The sequence below is a fragment of the Oryctolagus cuniculus genome, chromosome X (genome assembly GCF_051225735.1).
Source record: "Oryctolagus cuniculus isolate XC-2025 breed Fujian yellow rabbit chromosome X, ASM5122573v1, whole genome shotgun sequence".
Lineage (NCBI taxonomy): Eukaryota > Metazoa > Chordata > Mammalia > Lagomorpha > Leporidae > Oryctolagus > Oryctolagus cuniculus.
This window is the reverse complement of record NC_142888.1, coordinates 101148451-101168406: the sequence shown is the minus strand read 5'-3', so window position 1 is coordinate 101168406 and position 19956 is coordinate 101148451. Positions and strand designations below refer to the sequence as shown.

The 19956-nt window shown below is 43.0% G+C and overlaps 1 long non-coding RNA gene and 1 pseudogene across 2 annotated transcripts in view; both read right to left on the bottom strand.

Annotated features, from left to right (window-relative positions):
• LOC138847504 (uncharacterized) overlaps window positions 1-19956 on the bottom strand; it is a 98645-nt gene that overhangs the window by 68424 nt on the left and 10265 nt on the right. The gene's annotated exons all lie outside the window — the stretch shown is intronic.
• On the bottom strand, window positions 1276-6330 carry LOC127484902 (U3 small nucleolar ribonucleoprotein IMP3-like; annotated as a pseudogene). Its single transcript, XR_016228375.1, has one exon. The product of XR_016228375.1 is annotated as a U3 small nucleolar ribonucleoprotein IMP3-like (transcript).

The following is a 19956-nucleotide window of genomic DNA, read 5'->3' as shown; positions in this document are numbered from 1 at the left end:
CTGCTTTCCCCAGGCCAACAGCAGGGAGGTGGATTGGAAGTAGAGTAGCCAGGACATGAACCGGCACCCATATGGGATGCTGGTGTTGGAAGGTGGCGGCCTTACCTGCTATGTCCCAGCATGGGTCCCTAAGTCCCTCTTCTTGTGTGTTTGTATTGGGCTTGCTTCTAACAGAGCAGACTTGCTTCTAACAGACTATGGCAAAAGTGATGGATGCCATTTTCATGATCAGGTTACAAAAGATTGTAGTTTCTGCGTCTTGCTCACATTCTCTCTCTCTTCATGTGTGATTCCTCTGATGCAGAGGGCCACTTGGTAAATAACTAAGTCCTTTAGTGCAGCAGCCAGCAAGGAACATGTAACCATTTGAGTGAGCTTAGGAGCGCATCCTTTCCCAAATGAATCTCAAGATGAGGCCTCAACCTCAGTTGAAACCTTGATTGAAGCCCATGAAAGACTCTGAGTGGACACTTTGATCACAATCTTCTGAGAGATTCTGAAGCAAAAGACTAGCCATGCCTGGATTCCTAAGACATCATAAATTTGTGTTGCTTAAGTCACTAAGTATTTATAGAATAAAGTGGAATTGGGGCCAGCATTGTAGTACAACGGGTTAAACTGCTACCTGCAATGCTGGCATCCCTTGTGGGTGACCATTCACGTCCTAGCTGCTCCACTTCCAATCCAGCTCCCTGCTAATGGCCTGGGAAAAGCAGTGGAAGATAGCCCAAATGTTTAGGCCTCTGCCACCAACATGGGAGACCCCAATAAAGCTCCTGGCTCCTAGTTTTGACCTGGTGCATTCCTGGCTATTGCAGCCATCTGGGGAGTGAACCAGTGGATGGAAGATCTCTCTCTCCCTCTCTCTCTCTCTCTCTCTCTTTCTCCCCCTCCACCAACTTTGCCTTTCAAATAAATAAATCTTAACAAAAAGAAAAAAGTGAAATGCAAAATATTAAAATGGAAAAGTAGGGCATAAATGGTTCAATCCTTAATAAAGAGGTGAATCAAACCATTATATACTAAATTATCACAGCAGCTTGGTATTTAAAGCAAAATCTCTTTGAAACACAAGGCAAATTTGAAATAACACCAAAAGTTATGTCCATACTGGGACATTATAGTATACCTCTTTCAGAATTTGAATGATCAAGTAGATAAACATTAAGCTAAAGAGTAGATCAATTTTTTTTGTACTAAGTAGCTGGGCCATTTATTGGCATCAGGAAAACCTTCTTTAAATGAGGGAGGGGACCCTAAACATTCAAGTTTCACTCACTTTATTTAAACATGAGCCCGAATTCTCCAACAGTAAGCAACTAACTCACGAACAAGAGCAAGAATTCCAATTAAATAAATTGAGCCAAATAGCCACAATACAATAAAGGGAAAGCAGGTGTGCCTGTGCTGAAGCTGTGGCTTTTACTCTACGTTGGTTCAGGCACAAGAAATTAACAATTCCCGCAGTGCAGCACAACACGGCTTCCCGCTCTCTCCCCAGGAAGTCATTTCCCCATCAGGAGTCCAAGTTCGTGGAAAACAGCAAGTACTCCCCCTTGGCTCTGTGTGGCCGGCGGTTAGAAAGCCAAGTTCCTAAACAACCCACAACAGCTGACATGCTCTTGGGGGAAGCACCCTCGTAGAGGCTGGCTTCAGGCCTGTTTTCCCATCTGCAAACCACAGGGAGACCCCACTAGGTTTCCAGATCCACCTCGTTGTACTCTAGCACGAGTCATCCAGGTGATAAAGTCCCCCATGCTGTGTGTGACAAGGAAGGCAAGGTGAGTGACCACGTCGGGGCCCACGCGCACGTGGCCCTGCTCCCTGAGGCCACCGCAGCCTGGAGGTGTTTCGCCATGCGCAGCTTGAGGAGTACAGTGGGCAGGTGGCAGCGGCCCAAGCACGAGACCATGACGAGGTCGCAGCATTCGTGCGAGCCGCGCGTGGGCACTGGACTGAGCGCGGACAGCTTGTTGGGCAGCGTGGCTGAAGCGCGCACGCGGAAGGGCTCGAGGGCGCGGGCCGCTCGCGCGCGGTGCGGCTCAGCCGGTTGTAGCGCATGCAGTCCTCGCGCCGCGGCAACTGTTAACGCCCCAGCACGTGCAGGGTGTGGTCGGTTGACCTACCAGTTCAGGAAGTCCACCTGCTTCATCAGCTTCTGCTCATGAAGCTTAAGCTTCCGGACCATGATGGCGGCCCAGAGTATTATTTAAATAGTAGAGCAAAAAATTTCAATGTTTATTTATCTAAAGATCCATATACATATTAAAAAGAACGGTTTAGGAGCAAGCACTTAGCCTTGTGGTTAAGCTACCCAAAACCCATATTAGGGTATCTAAGTTGCATTTTTGGCTGTAACACCCAATACTATCTTCCTGTCACTGCACACTGTGGTGGGACAGTGGTGATGGCTCAGGAAATGGGGTCCTGCCACCACATGACAGACCCTGATTTTGAACCTAGCTTCCATTCTGACCCCAGCACAGCCCCAGCTGTTGCAAGCATTTGCAGCATGAACCGGAAAATAGGAGTTCTCTTTGCCTCTCAAGTAATTTTTTCCAAAAAAAAATTAAAACTGTAAGATATTTTAAAATGTCCATCAATTGTGTGCTTCTACACAGAGGAGAACTTAGTAGGTTTGAAGCAGAAGAGATTTTTTCAGAGGTTATACTTTCTCATTATATTCCAGTAAAATTAGAAATACATAATAAAAGATGGTCAAATAGCTTTACTATCTGGAAATTGGCTCATACTCTCCTAAATATTCTTAGATCAAAGAGAAGATCAAAACATTATACAATTTTTAGGGAGTAACAAAAAGTAAGTATGCTGTAGCAAAACCTATCCATCACTTAGGATTCTATTTAGGAGAAAATAGTTTTAAATAGACGTCACAAATCTTTTCAGGCCCTAAGTAGGTGATACAGACGTAGGAAGTGGATAGATGTAAAAATAGGGAGAGGTGGGGGCTGTAGAGAACCGGAAAGGATGTGATTGCTCCAAAAGCATTCAAGTCTAGCAGTTTGCAATACTTTATTGCGAATGCTTTTATTATGTAAAAAAGGAAAAATGCAAAATGCAAATTAAGTAATCTAAAAACTCAGTGGCAAAGCCACTAAATTATTCAAAAGAAAATATAAATAGGGAACTAATGAAAGCTAAGGGCTCCAATGAGTGAAAATAGAACTTGTCACAGCCTAGATTCTCTGGGAAGCAGATGCTGAGGAATTAAGGGTACCAGAGGTTTACAGGGAATTAACACCTGTGAACAAAGGGGGGCAGGTGGTATTGTGAGACTGCAGCACAGACCTGACAAAGTCTCTGCCAGCCCTTTGGGGAGCTCTGAGCAATGGCTGTCCATCAGAGGAGTCCTGCTTTGGGCAGAAAAGGCTACATTCCACTACCTTCCCTTTGCTAGATCACTAGCCCTGGTATCCTGCCCGAGAGGAGGATAACCTCAGCTCAAAACTCAATGTGGGGACTGGCACTGTGGTGAAGTAGGCTAAGCCTCCACCTATGGCGCTGGCATCCATATGGGTACTGGGTCGAGTCCAGGCTGCTCCACTTCTGATCCGACTCCCTGCTAGGGCCTAGGAAAGCAGTAGAAGATGGCCCAAGTCCTTGGGCCCCTGCACCCACATGAGAGACTGGGAAGAAGCTCCTGGCTCCTGACTTCAGATCAGCCCAGCTTGAGCTATTGTAGCCATCTGGGAAGTGAACCAGCGGGTGGAAGATCTTTCTCTCTCTAACTCTGCCTCAGAAGTAAATAAATAAATCTTAAAGAAAAAACTCAACGTGGACCCTGTACGTATGAATAGCATGTGGCACTAAGAACTAACCATACTCCTTGTGGTTGGACAATGAGACATTTCATATATATATATATATATACACACACACACACACATATATATGATTTATTGATTGATTTGAAAGTCAGAGTCACAGAGACAGACAGACAGACAGAGACAGAGAGAGGTCTTCCATCCACTGGTTCACTCCCCAGATGGTCACAACAGCCAGGGCTGGGCCATGCTGAAGCCGGGAGCAGGAGCTTCATCTGGGTCTCCCACGTGGCTGCAGGGGCCCAAGCACTTGGCCATCTTTCACTGCTTCTCCCAGGCAAGTAGCAGGGAATTGGATCAGAAGTGGACCAGCCAGGGCACAGACCGGCGTCCATAAGGGATGCCGGCATTGCGGGTGGGGGCTTTACTGCCTACACCACAATGCTGGCTGCAATAGTGAGACATTTCTTGAAGTGGATTCTGAGTAGCACCTCTGTTTTTGCCCCCCAAACACACAAAAATAGTTAATGCCAAAACCCAAAAGTTGGCTTTAAAATAATAAATTCAATCTATCAAGCACTGTTTTTTGTCTGCATGCCATTTTGAAAATTGCTGTGCAAGTGGAATATACACACACAAATCTGCAAAATGGACCTTTAGGATGTGTTAAATGATACATTAGGAAAAACAGGTAGCATTCAAAGGGCTGTCTGTCATATTGGGGCCTGTAATCCAATTTTTTGACTGCCTTAAACAAGGAAGGATATTTTTTAATGACTTGAAATTTGGAAAAATTAGCAAGGGCTACTCCTACCAGAAAAAAATAGAAGGACACTCTCTTAGTTTGAGGTTTCACTGTCCCTCAAGATCAGGAATGATATTTTTGGGAAGGGTAAGGCCGGGCTCTTACTGTGGCCAGAGGAGGAAGACACACAGTGGCATCCCTGAGGACCTGGAGCTTCAGTGAACTGATAAGTGCCCCAGCTGCCCAACTGGCCGGCTTGCCTACCAGTTTCTACACTGGCTCAACTGGACATAAATCACACAGGAAAGTTCATGGTCATTCGATATTCTGGAGCTCCGCAATAATATTTGCTGAGTCCAGATGGCACATACTCCACATACTGCATAATGGTGCTTTTTCAAGTGATTGCTGAAATACATGTGGTCCTATTGTTCTGTAACACACCTACATGATTCGTCTAGATTCTAGACAGATTTATGAACCTCTCTCAGATTCTGCAGAGTAACTGTTCAGAATCTTCGATGTCAATGGCAGCGATAGAAGAAATTGTACTGTCCCAAATGGGTGATCCCTACTGAACATCTTAAATGCAGCTAATTTGATAGGAAATATGTTGGGACTGTAAATATACCCAGAATTTCAAGATTAAGAATGAAAAAAAGAATATAAAATATCTCATAATTTTTATATAAATTATGGTATCTTTTGGATGTATTGAATATATTAAAATTTATTTCTTTTTTCTATTGTGGCTTCTAGAGCATTTAAAATTACACACGTGGCTGACTTTTGTAGCTTAGATTGTATTTCTTTCAGCGCTGCAGTAGCTAGTTACTGTAGTCTCCTGAATTCCTGTTTTGTTGAATCATTTAGCGTTCAGACCAGGATGGGAATAGCAGTCAAGCCGCCCTTGTGGCTCGCCACGGCTCTAACAGCACGAGTATAAGGCAAATGTACATGGCAATGCTGTGCTCATGTTCCGTTTTCTGTAAATCTTTTTTGATCAAGAGGGAGGCGATTGAGAGGTGTCCTCTGTCTACTCACCCTGGAAAGCAAACATTGCGGGGGGCACATGACGGGGAAGGCAAGCGCATCAGCAAGAAGACGAGCCACAGTAAGCATATCCTGCACAAGGCGCGACAATGGTTCCTGAGCGTTGTGGCTCCGACAACGCCCTCCACCCTTCTATCAGTGCATTCAGCAGGGGGCTTGAGGCGGAGTACCACTGTGTACCGCCCAATCACACGGTTGGACATCTGGCGTAGGAGGAGGACCAACCGAGTGGCAGCTGCGATAGCAGGAGCGGCTCCAGGAGGGGCCAGGCACGGCGGAACGCGCCGGGGAGGAGGCGGCGGCGACGCCAACAATGCAAGAGGAGATGGCATCAGGGCGGCGACACCGGAAGCTGGGGCCCGCGGAGGCTTTCCCGAACCCCGGAAACCCCTACTTCCGGCCTGAGGGTTCTCCTCGGCCCGAGCTGCCTCCGCCCCTGCCGCTGTTTTCTCGCGGCTCGGAGTGAGCCCACGTCCGAGGCACCGCGCTGGGTCCGCTCCTCACTCCCCGCTTGGCGCCCTGCCCCTGAGCGCCTTTGTGTGAAAGGATCAGTAAACTAGATGAACTCTGGGCTAGCCCACGGTGGGAAGAAAGGCAAGGAAGCAGCGAGAGGGAAGGGAGGGAAGCGTATCAGGAATGAGAAAGTGGCTAGAGACACACGTGTGATATTTAAAGATTGCTAAGAGAGTATGTAACGTGCGAGTACGTACACAGAAGGAATAACTGCTTGCCTAGCAAAACTACAAACTACCTTAATTGACCCAAGAAATTAAAACAAAACAAAACAAAACAACAACAACAACAACAACAACAACAACAAAAACAGAGGAAAGCCATAACCAGAGGAGAATGGAAAGTGGCCAGGTCCAGTTGGTTTTGCAAATGAATTCTGCTTCACTTTTATAGAGTCGATCATTTCCATGTCATTCAAGCCATTCTAGACCAGTGTTTTTTTCAAAATATCTGTAGTGAAGGATGTTTTTAAAAATCATAATTATGTAGACATATACTTTTGTGGAATGCAATAAAAATGGGCAAATTAAATAATAGTGCAAGGTCAATTTTTAAATTTTCAGAATCATCAGAAAAAAATTACATTTCATTACATATGGTCAAAACAAATGTAACAGAGACAATGAAAATGATCACAAAAACTGAATAAGTGAATACACTTTTTGTTGATCTGCTCGAATGTCATAACCATGTTGAATTGCTCTAAAGACTTTTTTTTTAAAAGAGATTTATTTATTTATTTGGAAGTCAGAATTACACACAGAGAGAAGAAGAGGCAGAGAGAGAGAGAGAGAGGTGTCTTCCATCCGTTGGTTCACTCTCCAATTGACCACAACAGCCAGAGCTGAGCAGATCCTAAGCCAGGAGCCAAGAGTTTCTTTCTGGGTCTTCCACATGGGTGCAGGGGCTCAAGGACTTGGGCCATCTTCTACTGCTTTCCCAGGCCATAGCAGAGAGCTGGATCAGAAGTGGAGCAGCCGGGACTCGAACCGGCGCCCATATGGGATGCCAGCACTGCAGGCGCTGGCTTTACCCACTGTGCCACAGCGGCAGCCCCTCTAAAGACTTCTAAACACTCTCAATTTCTGCATTTATCCTATCATGGATGATAACAGTTTAGGTAGTAGCACATACAGTCTTCATACCACAGAAAAAGATGAAGAGCTCCCAAATTTACTTTGTAAAGCTCAGTTAGCCTTATATACAGTAATATATTAAAATGTGATAATTGTACAAAACTACCCATGGAAATTCCAAATACAGTTGAAGCTCTAAATCTAGCAGTGTGGAAAAGAACAACACAGCATGATAAAGTACAGTTTATTTCAGAAATGCAAAAATGATTCAACATTAGGAAGTGTATCAATATGAGAATCTTGCAGAAAGTTCATGGAAAAGGGCAATAAAAAGATAACTTCATTTTGGTACAAAAAATTGAAAACTCTGCATAGTTTTTTCCTAATGCACATTTTCCATGAATGTTTCAAAGGCCTCTCATATAATTTATGATATGGAACAATTAAAGGAAAAACCTGTATTATTACATTAACTGAATCTGAAAAGGCATTTACAATTTCAGCAGCAGCCATAATAATTATTCAAAGTAAAATAGAGATGAAAAGTAAATGATTTAGATATGATAATTGCTTATCAAAACCTCAGCAGTGACTATTACACTGAACGACAAAAATACAAAGTCATTTTGTTAAAATCAGGAATGACAGAAGGATGCTGTCACTACTCTTATTCAACATTATTTAGGATGTTCTGACTAATCCAATAAGACAAACAAATGAAGTAATATGTGTAGCCGGCTGTTAGTTCCCCCCTGAAATCTGTTCTCCCTTTCATCCTTAGAAATACAGCTTTAAGGAAGCCCCTGCCTGAGTGAGTATATTTCCCAGTTTCTCTTGACAATAAATGTGGCCACATGACTGTGTCTCACCAGTACAGTATGCATGGAAGTGAGGAGTTCCACGTACCCCTCAATTGCTTGACCTGGCTGTTTCTCACACTCTGCTCCTCACGAGCTGGACTAGAGGCACAAGTTCACTCAACTTCAACTGTGAAAAGAAGTGTAATACCCCAGTAGATGTCGGGACAATAACATGAAAGGAACGTATGCCCCTGAAGAACTCTGTGGAGCAAGGGTGTCCCACACCAGGCTGGACTGATCAGATGGTTATGTAACGAAGAAGCAAGTTCCTTTCTTCTTTCTGCCTTATTTAGTTTTTTACTAAACTAATACTAGAGGAATAAATGTCAGAAGAAAGATCCAGCAGTTGTCCTATTTTTAGTATATCCATAGAAAATCTAGTGGACTCTAATTTTAACAAATCAATCAGGATTAATAAAAACTTTTACTTACAGGATTAATACAAAATTTTATTTACATGATAAGCAAAATCAATAGAATTTCTTTTTTAAAAGATTTATTTATTGGCCGGCGCCGCAGCTCACTTGGCTAATCCTCCGCCTGCAGCGCCGGCACCCTGGGTTCTAGTCCCTGTTGAGGCGCCGGATTCTGTCCTGGTTGCTCCTCTTCCAGTCCAGCTGTCTGCTGTGGCCAGGGAGGGCAGTGGAGGAGGGCCTGGGTCCTTGGGCCCTGCAACCGCATGGGAGACCAGGAGGAGGCACCTGGCTCCTGGCTTCGGATCTGCTCAGCATGCCAGCCGCAGCGCGCTGGCCGTGGCAGCCATTTTGGGAGTGAATCAATGGAAAAGGAAGATCTTTCTCTCTGTCTCTCTCTCTCTCTCACTGTCTAACTCTGCCTGTCAAAAAAAATTAAAAAAAATAAATTAATTAAAAAAGATTATTTATTTGAGAGGTCGAGTTACAGAAAGAGGGAGAGACAGAGAGAGAGGTCTTCCATCCAGTGGTTCACTCCCCAGATGGCTACAATGGTCAGAGGTGCACCAATCCAAAGCCAGGAGCCAGGAACTTCTTCCAGGTATCCCATTCAGGCGCAGGGGCCCAAGCACTTGGGCCATCTTCTATTGCTTTCCCAAGCCATGGCAGAGAGCTGGATCAGAAGTGGAACAGCTGAGACTCAAACCGGTGCCCCATATAGGATGCTGGCACTGCAGGCAGTGGCTTTACCCGCTTTGCCACAGCACTGGCCCCAGAATTTCTTTATGTTACTAATAACCAGTTAGAAATGTAATGGGATAGTATTCCATTCATAACACTGGCAAAAATTTAAAATATTGAGGAATGAATGGAATAGGAGATGAACATGATTTATTTGAAGAACAGGAAACGAGACCTCAACAAATTGAAAGACACATAAAATTTTAATCTTCCCCTAAAAAACAAATATAAAGAAATTCAAGGAGAAATCTTTATAAAATCCCAGTGAACTGGATAAAGGGAATCTATAATTATTATAAAAATTAACAATTTAATCTTTTGAGTGATTAAAATATTCACATGGTTCAAATTCAAAAGTTATCCCCCAGCCATTCAGTTATCCTCCACATAGGCATGCTGTATCACTTGTTTCCTGTATATACTTTCAGAGAGCTTTGAATCATATTGTTTTTCCATATACACATTGTTCTGCATGTTGATTTATTTGTCTTAGCAATGGAAATTTGAGAATTACAGAAAGAAGTTGCTTCTTATCCCTTTATGGACACACAATCTTTCATTTTATGGATACATAATGTTGTTACATTGTATATTTAAAAAGTTTCCTATTGATGAACAAAATACTTTTTTGCCAATGTTCAGTCAGTAACATTGTGTATACAATTTGTACATCTTCAGCATGAGGTCAAACAGCATGCCAATTTTAAATGCTGATAGATACTGTGTAATTGTTCCCCAGCAGAGTTGTATCACTTTACACTTCCACCAACAATGTAACCAAGTGCTTGTTTCCTCACTCCCCCCAAAATAGTGTTTTTTTCAAACTTTTTTGGTCTTTTCTAATCTATGAGGTGAAAAGAATATTTCACTTTTCTAATTATAGGTGAATTTGAATCTATTTTCATAGATTTAAGAACTATTTGCATTTACAGTTTTGTGAACTGTATGTTTATATACTTTGCTCATTGTTCTATTGGGCTGTTTCTCATTTCTTTCAAACAAACAAATAAATTTTTTTTTCACAGGCAGAGTTAGAGAGAGAGAGAGAGACAGAGAGAAAGATCTTCCTTCCGTTGGTTCACCCCCCAAATGGCCACTACGGCTGGCTCACTGTGCCAATCTGAAGCCAGGAGCCAGGTGCCTCCTCCTGGTCTCCCATGCGGGTGCAGGGGCCAAGGACTTGGGCCATCCTCCACTACCTTCCCGGGTCACAGCAGAGACCTGGACAGGAAGAGGAGCAACCAGGACAGAATCTGGTGCCCCAACCAGGACTAGAACCCAGGGTGCCGGCGCTGCAGGTGGAGGATTAGCCAAGTGAGCACTGGCCAATACATTTTTTTTTAAAAGCCTTTCAGTTATCAGGGAAGGGAGATATGTGGGTATACTAACCTTAGTCTATATATGTATTTATAAATATTGCATATGTGACTATTTCTACCTATATTGAGCTACACATGAGTTCATACTAACGTCTTCAACACTACTCTATTACCACATAGACCATTCTTGCTTCCCCAACCTTACTCATTTGTAACATTGGATGAACAATTGTACTGTTAAAAAATAACAAAGTACTCGATGAACATTTAAGAGAACACTTACTGTGTTCTAGGAAAACATTCATGAGGGTCAAGGAGACCTTTGGAAATGAGACATAAAATCTAGATATCATTGAAAAAAAGACATACTTGACTGCCTAATTTTTAAAAAAGTTATTATATACTCAAACAATATAAAGTCAAATGACAATTGCTTAGAAAAAAAGTGTGTTTAACACAAATACAATATATACAGTAGTAGTATTCCTAATACAATGAATTCCTGTGAGAGAAAAAACAATTTACAAAGAGGAAATCTAAAAAGCCTCAGAATTGCATGGAAATCTAGCCTCCCAAGTAATACTGAAAATAATTAAAGCAACAATGTGATACTGTTTCCTTGATATGATTTAAAAGCTAGAGGAGTAATAGCATTGTACCCCATCAAGAGCTGGAAGAAAGTACACTGTCAAGTTTGCTGATGAGAATTGAGTTGCTCTAATCCTTTGGGAGAGAAACATGAAGGTGTCTTTTTAGAAGAAATAATGCATATACCTTTTGACCTAGTAATCTTTCATTTTCAAGTTTATTTTATTTTTCTTTTCCAAAAGGGGAAAAATTCTATCCTAAAGCCTCTGACACAGTCACCTCTTAATTTCTTTCTTTAAAATATTTATTTATTTATTTGAAAGGCAGAATCACAAAGAGAGGGGGAGGGAGAGAGGGAGAGAAGGAGAGAAAGGAGAGGGAGGAGGAGAGGGAGAGGAAGAGGATGAAGGAAGGGGAGAGAAATGGAGAGAGAGAGAGAGAGAGAGAGAGAGAGAGAGAGATCTTTTCATCCACCTGTTCACTACCAAATGGCTGAAACAGCCAAGGTTGGATGAGGCCAAAGCCAGGAGCCTGGAAATCCATCCAGATCGCCTATGTGGGTGATAGGGGCCCAAGTACCTGGGTGATCTTCTGCTTCTTTCTCAGGTGCATTAGCAGGGAGCTGGATCAGAAGTGGAGCAGCTGAGACATGAACCAGTGCTCTGTGGAATGCCATTGTCACAGGCAGCGGTGTAACCCACTGTGCCACAATGCCAGCCCCCCTGAAGTCTATTCTAAATAAACAGAAGTAGTGTTTCATTCAGGCATCTGTCCAAAAATGCTTATGGTAGCATTGTTTATGGTGACAAAGTAGAAACTACTAGAATGTTTAACAATAGGTGAATGTAATACATGCTATGGAACATAACAAAGCTATTAATGAATTAGATACATAATTTATTGGCCTGGAAGAAATTACATTAAGCATTATAAAATGAAAAAAGATCATTGCAGAATATTGTATATGGTATGATCTCCCCCCTCACCTCTGTTTTGGTCACAACCAACAATAATGACAATGACAAAAAAAATCTCTATATGTTTGGTTTTTAGTATGAACAGAGGCGAGAGGGAAGATCTATTAGGTTGGTGTTTCCCAGAATTAGACACTGAGGGGAAGGACTTGAATGTAAATAGTCTATTGGAAGGTGATTGTAGGAAGCACTGCTAAGGAAATAGAAAAGCAAGACAGGGAAGGAAGGAAGGCAGCTCAAGGTGAGCAGGTTAATGACTGTGGCCAACTGGGTCCCAGGACTACAGGGGATTTCTTATTTATTTGAAAATCAGAGTTACACACAGAGAGAAGGAAAGGCAGTGAGAGAGAGAGAGAGAGAGAGAGAGAGAGGTCTTCCATCTGATGGTTTACTCCCCAATTGGCCACAATGGCCGGAGCTGTGCAGATCCAAAGCCAGGAGCCAGGAGCTTCTTCTGGGTCTCCCACAAGGGTGCAGAGGCCCAAGGATTTGGGCCGTCTTCTGCTGCTTTCCCAGGCCTAGCAGAGAGCTGGATCAGAAGTGGAGCAGCTGGGACTCTCCCCCTTTCCCCAGGGAAAGGGAAGCCATTATGCTTTTTTTTTTTTTTATGGCAACCAACATCAGTCCACTGCTCACCCATTCTTGAGTTCAGTCTTTAAAGCAGTACTCTTGTTGGCTTCTATATGGGCTGAATTGTGTCCACCCCCAAATTTCTATCTTGATGTTCTAACCCTTAAAACCTCAGAATGTGTCTATATCTGGAGACAGTACTTTAAGGAGATAATTAAGGTAAAATGGGGTCTTTTAGGTGGGCCCTAATCGAATGTGACCCGTGTCCTTAAAAGAAGAGATTAGGGAATACAGACAGATACAGACTCAGGGGTGATTACATGAGAACACAGAGAACCAAGGAGAGAAGCTTCAGAAGAAACCAAACCTTTCAAGAACTTGACCTTGGAATTCTAGCCTCCAGAACTTGTGAGAAAATACATTTGTATTATTTAAACTTGCTATGGCATTTTGTTGTGGCATCCCTAGCAAGTCAATATAGCCTCCTATCTATCTTGTTCCTAGGAATGTCAGTTTATTAGTCATCTCTACAGACTCTTGGAGGTCACGGTTTCATTTTTGCCTTTCCGGACTTGCTGTCCATCATGGTTAATAGACTCACTTTGATTCTGACAGCTAACTGCTGCCAGCTGGCCTCTGGCATTTGAGAATCTCATCATCCCCGTTGATATCAAGGGGCTTCACTGCATAGTTTTCTCCCTTATCATGAACCCTGACCCATAGAAGATGGTCGCTGTGGAGTAACCCAGGTCTTATTGCCTTAACAAAAGAAGTGTCCTCTGGGCCCTCCCAGGGGACATCACCAGCTGGTGTGTTTTCTTATTGTACATTAATAAGCCATTCGAATTTGCCCACTCCTCTGGGCCTTTTGACCCTTTTCTCACCAAGGCAGTTCCAACAACTCCACTTCACTTAACTGTGTAGGCATTGTTGTTTCCAAGTTTCAAGGAACCACTCCAGCAGCAGACTAGGACCAACTCCAGGTGTCCTTGCCAGAATGCTAAATCCTGAGTCATGGGAGAATGTTCCAACGTTTATAAACTCTCCCACATCCAGCTTTATATTCCGCCCTGGCCTGGCATCCTCAAGATCCATTCTCGGTTTATTATCCTGAATATTGCAAATACAGATTTGTCACATCCTACAACCACTCAGTGAATAATTTCTTTTCTCTCATAGTGAAAACAATTTTTCCTTTCTTGGGCCATGCTAATAATTTCTCTTTCTTATTTGTCTATGGAAGAAATGTGCGGAGAGGTCTTCAAAAAAGGTCATGGAAGATGCGTGTTATGAAGAAACTATGCATGGATTTCAAAATTGTTTGTACTTTTAATTCCACTTTCCATGAACTTTTTCAAATACCCTTGTACTACTCTCACAATCAAATCTGAAATCTCATTTTTTAGCATAGGTTGTCCTTTTCTGCAAGAGATCACAAGAGATAAAAAATTCCTATGAGGACCTTTTGCTTTCACATTCTTCCTAGCAGACTGACTAAACATCATTTTTGTCCTTTTGGGTTTCCATGGTCATTAACAACAGGAAACAAACTCCATGAGTCTAAAAATTTCCATCTTTCAAGTGCTAGAGCTCTTACATGAGCCGTTTCTTCTTCCACCTGTATTCCTTCCCAATTTCAGTAATGGTAGTGTGACGACATTCCAGAGACACCTACTACCTTGTTTACCATTAATAATGAGGTCCTTACTTTCATATGTTCTACAAGGGCACTTCAAAAACTTCATGAAAATGTAATTAAAATATAAGTTCATTTTGATGCAAAAATTTCCTAAATGCAGAGTGGGCATTTAACCCAGTGGTTAAGGCACCCATATCCCACATTGGAGCACCTGGGTTCAATTTCTGGCTCTGACTCCTGACTCCAAGTTCCTACTAATATATACCCTGGGAGGCAGCAGCAATGACCCAAGTAGTTGAGTTCCTGCCACTCACATGGGAAACCTGGGTTGCAGTCCCACCTCCTGGCTTGGGCCCCAACCCAGTTCTGGTCATTGTTGTCATCTGGGAGGTGAGCCTGCAGACAGTGTGCTCTCTTTCTCTGCTTCTCAAGTAAATAAATTTTTTAAAAAAATTAAAAAATTTGAAATCCATGCATAGCTTTTTTTCAGGCTAAATATGTTCAGTGAGCATTATAAAAAAAAAAACCATGCATGGATTTCAAATTTTTTTACACCAAAAAAAAAAAAAAAAAAACCTTACCTTTTAATTCCATTTCCCATAAATCTTTTGAAGGACCCTCATCCAGAATTCCATCCTGAGGGTCCACTTTAAAGGACCACTTCTGGTTGCAACTATCTGACTTCAGGTAAAATAGACCCAGAGCTAAGTATCTGGAAGCAAGTGGCTTATTGGGGAGATAATCCCAGGAAGCAGAGGAGGGAAATGAGATAGGAAAGAAAACAATACAAGGTCTGCTAATGAGCTGGTTAGCACTCTGGGCAACTGCGGCTCAATCCCAGTGGGAGCTCAGGAGACTAAATAGAACCGAGTTTTCCACCCCAGGATCAGGGAAGCTGGGTTCTTTTCCTTCTCTTGGTGTCCACTGTTGACTGAGGTTTGCTCCGGTGGGCTTTACCTCCCTGGTACTTCTGGCCTTGAATTCGGGTTAGGTACCTCTCCTGTGGCCAGAAAGTCTTTAGGCAGCAAGTTGCAGCTACTTGAAATAAAAAGCCACCAGCCTGTACAGAAACAATGAGTACCTGGGGGATATGAGAGGATCAACAGCCAGCTACAGGGGGTGAGAGGAAATTACTAACTTTTTCTTTGTATACACTTACGTCCTTTCTCTGGTTGAGGTGAGCAGGTGCCTGTGCTCTGGCTGCTAAGGGGCAGGTATCTGCAACATGCTCTCCTAGCCCCTGGTAGGTTCACCTTATGATTCAGAGATGAATTTGTCTGTAACAGTGTATCTAATTACAGTGGCTTCACAATATGGTTTTATCACAGAACTAGAGGACTGGAGGTCAGATGTATCATTAAGGGAAAGTGCCCAGTTGACAGAACAACATGTATGAGTATTGTTTGATCTTGTTGATGAAATAGACAATAAAATGAAGCTTATTTCCTTGGGGAAGAAAGAATACAAAGAACCAGGAAGAACAATAAGGAGTCAAACTCTGGCTTTGAATTGTCCCAGGAACACATACCAAGTACATTCCAGTCTCATGGTCATTGTACTGACTGTTCTTCCCACCTGTGATACTCTTCCCTCGCATATGAACATATTTATGAGTTATCATAATCGGTAGCTTGCTCTTGACATTCATTAAGGTCTCTGTCCATTGTTGTCTTCTTAGAAATGCCTGAATTGATCACCCTACCTCAAATATGAAGGTACTTCAAAAAGTTCAGGGAAAATGGAAAAGTACATCACTTTTGGTGCCAAAAAATTAAAATCCATGTACAGCTTTATTCATAATGTGTATTTTCATGGTCTTTTTAGAGACTCATGGTATGCATGGGTCTAAAAAATGCTTTGTGCCAAAATAAACTTACCTATTGATTCCATTTTCCATGAACTTTTTGAGCTTTTCTCACACCTCTTTGCTCGAAAGTTAGTTCCAGGGGCTGGCACCATGACACAGTGGTTTAAGCCACCATCTGTAGCACTGGCATTCCATATGGGTGCCGGTTCCAGTCATGGCTGCTCCACTTCTGATCCAGCTCCCTGCTAACGTGCCTGAGAAAGCAGTAGAAGATGGTCCAAGAGTTTGAGCGCCCTGCACCCACTTGGGAGACCTTGAAGAAGTTCCTGGCTCCTGGCTTTAGCCTGACCCAATCCCAGCCATTGCGGTCATTTGGGGAATGAATCAGTGGATGGAGGATCTCGTTCTCTCTCTCTCTCTGTCTCTCCTCCTCTGTCTATAATTCTGACTTATAAATAAATAAAATGAATCTTAATAAAAAGTTAGCTCCTGGAGGAGGCCAGGGATATAGGTGATTCTGATGTGGGTTGCCAGAGTAGCTGACTTTGGAAACTATTTCTAACACTTAGGATAGCAACTTCCAAAATGCAGTCTCTAGGCTAACAGCATCAGCATAACTTGGGAATGTGTTAGAGAGTCAAATGATCAAGCCCCACCCCAGATCTACTGACTCAGAAACTCTGGAAGTAGGACCCAGCAGTCCGTGTGTATTTTTTTTAAAGATTTATTTATTTATTTGAAAGTCAGAGTTATGCAGAGAGAGAAGGAGAGGCAGAGAGAGAGAGAGAGAGAGAGAGAGAGAGAGAGAGAGGTCTTCCATCTGCTGGGTCACTCCCCAATTGACCGCAAAGGCCAGAGTTGTGCTGATCCAAAGCAAGGAGCCAGGAGCTTCCTCCAGGTCTTCCCATGTGGGTACAGGGGCCCAAGGACTTGGGTCCTCTTCCACTGCTTTTCCAGGCAATAGCAGAGAGCTGGATTGGAAGTGGAGCAGCCGGGACTCGAACTGGTGCCCATAGGAGATGCTGGTGCTGCAGGCGGCAGCTTTACTTGCTACACCACAGCGCTGGCCCCACAGTCTGTGTTTTAACAAGCCCTCCAAGGGATTCTGAGGCCCAGTGAAGGTTAAGAACCCCTGACATCGACTTTCATTTTTGTATTTTCCCAGCTCTCTTCCTATGTGTCTTTTCCAGGTAGAATAATATCAACTCTCTCTCTCTTACTCTCTCCTTTATGGTGCTCTTAAGAACATTCTAAATAAGATGGGAATGTTGACATCCTGTGCTTATCTTGTGCTTATGTTAAGGTGTTCTTGGATTTTACTGTCTGAAAAAGAGGCTAACAAGCTTTTTCCTGCCAAGGACCATGGAGTAAGTGCTCTTGGCTTTGTGGCCTTTCAGTCTGTTGCAACTGCACAACTCTGCCATTGCAGTGGTGCAAGCAGTCACAGGCATATGTATCTGAATGAGGGTGGCTGTGTTCCAATAACGCATCATTTTTGAACACCTATTTCTCTGATTGCGGTCATTGTTCCCTTTTTAGTGACATGTGCAGCCACATCCCTTTGCCATTTTATTCTATCTGCTGAAGGGCAATCATTCCAGCAAGCAAGACTCTTGGTCATTCACTTTGTATGGAGAGACATGAAGCCTGATATATAGAAATACAGTGAGTCCTGGGTAGTGGCAAATACCTGGTACCTTGGATGGAGGCATAGAAGGAGCAATGCTGGAATACCAGTGAAAAAGATATCTGAGAAAGCTCTGTGGAGGACCCCTGGGAGTGGGCAGGTTTTTGCATTTCAAATACATATCCACCCATGACCATCGTTGTAGAGGAGATTCTAAGTTGCCAAGTGGATAAGAGGGGCTAAGCTGTGGATGTCAGCCAACCAAACTCCCTGGCCACTTTACTACCCATGCAATGGGCACATGAACCAGTGGTTATGTAAGGAGAGATGGAGACTGTGCATGGACCCAAAAGCATGGATTTAACTACTGCCACTGCTGAGTGCCCAAAAAAGCCCACAGCAGAGACCAATATCGTTAACAGTGACTGAAGGGGCACTAGCCAGCCACTTTTGGTAAGTTTAATGGCATTGGACCCCCCTTCCTCTTTGGAGGAGACAGTGAGTTGTCCCAAATGGAATTAACACATCAGATTTGGGTTTAACTTGCCTGCCTGTCCTGCCTCTGCCCAGTCCTACTGTCTCCTCTTTTCCTTCACTGGTTTTACTTTCCAGTAAACTCCTTGCGCTCCTCACTCAGTTTCAGTTTCAGCTTCTGCTTCCTAAATAATACAATCTGTGACCACTTCTTTGCTAGGGGGAAATGGGGTACTCGTACTGTATGCCATGAACTGATGGTGATTTTCTCAAATTATTACCCATGGTGGCTTGAAATGGGATGTGATTGGAGGGCAAAGTTTTGGGAACTCAAGTGGCTGGAACACTTAGTCCCTGTGGTGATGATGATTATTGAGAAGGATGTGTCTAGGACTAACCTGTTTGTGATGACCCCAGAGAGGTTACATAGAAAAGAGGACAAATTGAGAGCCTTGAATGCACAACTCAGGTCACAGTGGAAAAAAAATCAAAGATCCCCAATTCCAGTAATGAAGAATATTTATTCTCTTGCAGCTGCAGGGAAGATATGCCTGAAGATCACATTCAGAGACTGATTATAAATGCTGCGGAGGTACAGCATCAATTAAAAGTTCAGCCTTGCCAGGATCTTAGACTAAGTTGAGGACACTCCTGGGGAAAGAATAAGATCCTAACCTATTGTATGGAAACATCTGAGCATAAAAGATGAAGCTAAGAAAAAGTTAACCTTCAACTCCTCCTGAATCATCCTTGCTAGTGGAAGTAACCCTATATCCCTTGATTAAGGTACCAGTCTTTCCCTGCATTAAAAAACAAACAAACAAACAAACAAAAAAAAACAACAAAAAAAAACAAACCACTTTTAGTGACTTCAACTGAGGTGTTTGCCTTACAACGAATACTGGCTTTCCTCAGCACCAGTCCTCACAACTCCTCATTCCATACTCGTAAGAATTGTTAGATCTCAACACAGCCCAGATGCCCAAATTCCCAAGGGGAAGGAGACGAAGTGGGTCTATCACGTGACACCTTCACAGAGCCTTCCTCCAACTACACTCTTAGAACTTCACAGTTTCTTAGGTTATAGGGTTTTCTGTTTTTTTTTTTTTTCTTTTCTTGTTTGTTTCTCTTCTTTTTTGGGAGTGGGGAAGTTTTTCATTTTAAAACCAGTCCAGTTCCAGGAAAATCGGGATGAGTTGATCACTGGGTATTATTTGAGACATTCAGTCATCAAATGGCCATGTGCAGCAGCATACCATTGTTAAATAGAATTCACTTATGAAATCAGATTCCAGAAAACTGAAAGCAAACGTAAACTGAATGAGGAAGTGGCTCACATCCTCATGGTTATTGCCACTGCCTCACCATCAGCCTATACAAATGGCTTCAAAGAGACTGCTCCATGACCATCTAAAAGACCAAGAAATGCAGAACTATGGGTCAGTATAGTAGGCTGGCAGCTGGCAGAAGTGGGTGGCAGTTGTGCCATAGCCCCACTAAGGGATGGCCTCAAGAGACTGAATTATAAGTAAATCAGCTCAAGTAGTACACCTGATTGTCTACTTTTGACGAAGAAGCGGCCTAATATACAGATCTATACTGATTCATAGATAGAGGCCAACAAATTGGTTGACAAGGGAAGAGTGTGGAAATAACAAGATAGGAATTTGGTGATAAGGAGGCCTAGGGTAGAGGTACACATATACATGGGCTTCTCAGAAAGGGCCAGAGTTGGAAGACATTTGTGTTCTATATAATTGCCCCAAATGGCA